At 36.9% G+C, this 4,261-nt stretch overlaps 1 protein-coding gene across 1 annotated transcript in view; it reads right to left on the reverse strand.

The window, feature by feature from the left end:
• Nucleotides 1-489, reverse strand: part of LOC109240610 (desumoylating isopeptidase 1) — a 3,959-nt gene extending 3,470 nt beyond the window's left edge. The window contains exon 1 of the mRNA XM_019407277.1: nt 373-489. The gene's annotated coding sequence lies outside the window, so the exon portion shown is untranslated. The remainder of the gene's footprint in view (nt 1-372) is intronic.
• Nucleotides 490-4,261: the final 3,772 nt, after the last annotated feature.

The following is a 4,261-nucleotide window of genomic DNA, read 5'->3' on the forward strand; positions in this document are numbered from 1 at the left end:
AGGGTAATAGCATCCAGTTGAAAAGCACCACGAACTAACCGATACAATTTATCCGGATAGTCAAATCAATGTTGCAACAAAACTTTTTGAGGAAATGCTTGCTTTTAACATGCCAGAAGCAGAAGAATATTCGACGGGAAAAGAGTAGACAAAAGAATAATTAGGCGATTTTCTGTTAAAATCACAATTAGAAAAAAGAGAACCCTAATCTGGTACCAATTTCCACAATTAAGCTCTATTTTGGGGGAAGAGATGGAAAAATCTTTTACACAATAACCTTTAGATACACCCATACAAATATCAATATCAGTATCAAGGAACCATAGATCAAACCAAACAAAACCCTAAAAATATCAGATTTAGATTAATTACCTGAGAAGAGGGAAATCCAAGGAAGCGTGCAGAGAGAGAGAAAGAGGAAAGTTATGCTCGCTTTAGCGTCCAAAAATAGACTCTTTTTTTTTTTGTGTAGTAACAGACCAAATTCCAGAGACATTGGGACTTCTCTTATATTAGGAGTCAAAGGCTCTGAGTCCATGCCTTCTAGAAACTACTATCCACTATTATTATGACACGTGTCCCGCAAGTCGGCTGACGCGCTTGGCCAGCAAAAGATCAACCGTAAGCGGTCCCATGCTCATTAGTGGGCTCTAGTTTAAATTAAGGCCAAGTATAGGGAAGTGCACGGTTAGCCACTATTTAAAGATGTATTTACTTTTTATTTATGGTTTAGGATGTATTTACTTTTTAGCCAGTGCTTAATAATTTTTTATCTGTCCGGACGAAAATACCCCTATGTTAGACATGGGTGCTGTATAAATATTAAGGATATGGTGTCCTTAACTTTATAAATGCTGTATAAATATTAAGGACATGGTGTCTTTAACTTCATGAATGCTATGTAAAATATTAAGGACATGGTGTCCTTAACTTCATGAATGCTGTGTAAATATTAAGGACTACTTATCCTTTGTTTTTGAACTTGTAACTCTAAGTTTAGGACTACATTTCCTTAACTTTTAAACTTGGAACTCAAAGTTCAGGACTACCTGTCCTTAATTTATGTGCCTGTAACTCTAAGTTAAGGACTACTTGTCCTTAATTTCTGTGCTTGTAACTCTAAGTTAAGGACCAAGTGTCCTTAATTTTTGAACTTCCAACTCTAAGTTCAGGACCAAGTGTCCTTAACTTATGAGCTTGTTAATGCAAGTTTAGGACTAGTTGTCCTTAATTTATGAGCTTGTAAGTCTAAGTTAAAGACTACTTGTCCTTAGTTTTTGAACTTGTAACTATAAGTTTAGGACCAAGTGTCCTTAACTTATAAGCTTGTTAATGTAAGTTCAACACTAGTTGTCCTTAATTTATGAGCTTGTAAGTCTAAGTTAAGGACTATTTGTCCTTAGTTTTTGAACTTGTAAAACTAAGTTTAGGACTACCTGTCCTTAACTTTTGAACTTGTAACTCTAAGTTCAGGACTACATGTCCTTAACTTTTGAACTTGGAACTCGAAGTTCAGGACTACCTATCCTTAATTTCTGTGCTTGTAACTCTAAGTTAAGGAATATCTGTCCTTAATTTCTGTGCTTGTAACTTTAAGTTAAGGACCAAGTATCCTTAATTTTTAAACTTCTAACTCTAAGTTCAGTACCAAGAACCTACCACAACCATGACTCTTTATGTCTTCTGCTATGCATTTTGTGTAACCCGATAATACCTCGGATTGCACTGACTGTGCCTCGCCAAAAACATCAAGATTACAATTATCGAAATTATTATTAAAAGCAAAATTGGGAATAATTATTGATAGATACTTTATATTGTTTTGGGGTATGATTACGGAAATGAGTTGAAAAAGAAAGGGCAGTATATGTTCACAGGAACAAGGCTTTTTGATTTGATTGAGAGTAGGAAGAATTTGATAGTTGTCAGCACAAGTTAGACGTTATCTCCATTGGTATACCCGGACTTGATAGAGGGTTTGGGAAGGAAAAGAGATAGAAGAAAGGGTAACACGGTCTTTTCATATTAATTTTAATAGACTAGTGACTACTATTGCTAAGCATTAAAAATATTGGATAAAAAGTAAATACCACTTTAAAAAGTCGCTACCCCACACAATTTTTATGGCCAAGTACATAGGTCCCTTGAACTTGGCACCAAAATCCATAAACACCTCAACTTAGTCATGTTTCATTTAAACACTCAATTATATTTTAACTATTTCACTTAAACACAATTTTGACAACTCAAAATAAGTTTAAGTGTGTAAATGTTACTTGCCACTGACATGACAATTAACACCACTAACAAAAAGACAAGTCAACAAAGGAAAAAAATGGAAGATGAATCTTTTCATTTTTCTATTTTTTTCGTTTTCTTTCTCGTTTACCATTTTTTTTACTTAAGTTGTCGGTCACATTGTCAGAAATTTTCATGACCTGCTACAAAATTTCATCACTAATTACACAACCCATTTCTCGCTTCTCCTCCAAAATGCCACCACCTAAACACTTTGAGAAAACAAAACAAGATCAAAAATTGAAACTCCAATAACCACATCAACCATCTATAGGTGAAAATCAACCAATTCACTTCTATGAAATTCAAGAACAAAATTAAATGGGAATAAAAACACAATAAGATAACCTCAAAATTCGAAATTGGAAATGTAACGCTTCGAACTCAAGTGGGTGAGTTCATAGAGCTTTTAAGTTTCAGCTTTAATCTTTAACTAGTATTATCAGCAACAATATGCAATTTTTAATTTTTCTTAAAACTTCGATTTTTCGAAGAACCGGGTAAAAGGAATTTCAAACTGATGTCACCCAAATTCATCATTGAAGTTAGCCGAACATAGCAATATAAATGGAGAGGCCAACAATCTTCTCTTTCTATGCATTTTTGTATATGGGTGAAATCGGGGATGACGTACACCTCGATTTCCCGATGAACAAAATGAAGTGAGGGCAATTACATACGAGATCGACATCGAAGCTAAGAACTCTTTGTATCAAGGCCCATAAAAAGTAGATGGAGTGCTTGCCATCGGACCTGATGAAACGACGCACCCCGGACTCGGGACGGGTTCTGAGACTTCGGAAAACACAATGAACGATTGTACACAACGGATACAGGACCGTGATATCTGCAACCAACTGAATATCACGGCGCGGAACTCGCTTGATGACGGTTACAAATCGGTAATTAATGAGAAAGGAAGATTTTTACCTTTTTAGATTTGTACTAGGAATGAAACTCTCCTACTATATAAAGGAGAAGCTTTTCTTTGATAACACACAATGTAACACGCGAATTAAGGCAATACAAATTCATTTTTCTTCTTTTTAGCCATTGCAAAGCTCTTACTTTACTGTTTGTTCTTCCTTCATAATTGGCTTTGAGCCAAGGTCTGATCGAAAGCAAAGCTACTATTCAATATGAGCTCGAGCTGGGCCTTGACATTACAATTGGTTTGATCATTTATTATCTTTAACTCATTTATCTAACATTCTTAATTACTTGTGTTGAATCAATTCGCATATCCTTAAAACCGTGTATAGATTTAATTATTATCCATTTTTAGAGTAAACAGTTTGGAGCCCACCGTAGGGCTAGGAATAATAGTGGTGGTTTAATACAAATCTCCGTAACACACTCTACTTTACGCTTGTTCTTTAAGGTCTTGATTTCAAGTCAGCTTACAAATGTCAAATTCTCAGTCTGCCCACTTGAACGTTGAGGCTGAATCTGGCCATCATGGCGAAAACAACAATTTGGTGCCTAACATGTGCCCCCTGCCGATCCCAAGCGGAGTCCCAGTTGTTGATCCGATCGATGCCAACTCACAGGTGGCTATCGACATCAACCTGCCAACTGATCCCAAAAACAACATTCGTGGAGGACCCCGGCCAACAATTCGAGAAATGCCCGAGGGCGAAGGTGATGGGGTAAACCTGCGGCTAATCTTCAAAATGTTGCAGGCTCAACAGGCAGCGACAGTGCAGCTACAGAATCAAGGCCACGCCCCTAGCAGGGTCGAGCTCAAACGATCCCGAGAGAACACCAGAAGAAACGAACAAACCACCAAGAGATCAGGTGAAGCTGAGCTCGGGGTCAATCCCGAGATAATGAAATTACTTGAAGCGTTGACGAAGCAAGTGGAATCAGGTGAGAAGAAAACTGAGGCCAACGACAAGAAAGTGAAAATATATAATTCTAGGGTCGATCAAATCCCGGAAGCAGACCCGATATAGAAAGGACT

The sequence above is a fragment of the Nicotiana attenuata genome, unplaced genomic scaffold (assembly GCF_001879085.1).
Source record: "Nicotiana attenuata strain UT unplaced genomic scaffold, NIATTr2, whole genome shotgun sequence".
NCBI classification, from domain to species: Eukaryota; Viridiplantae; Streptophyta; class Magnoliopsida; order Solanales; family Solanaceae; genus Nicotiana; species Nicotiana attenuata.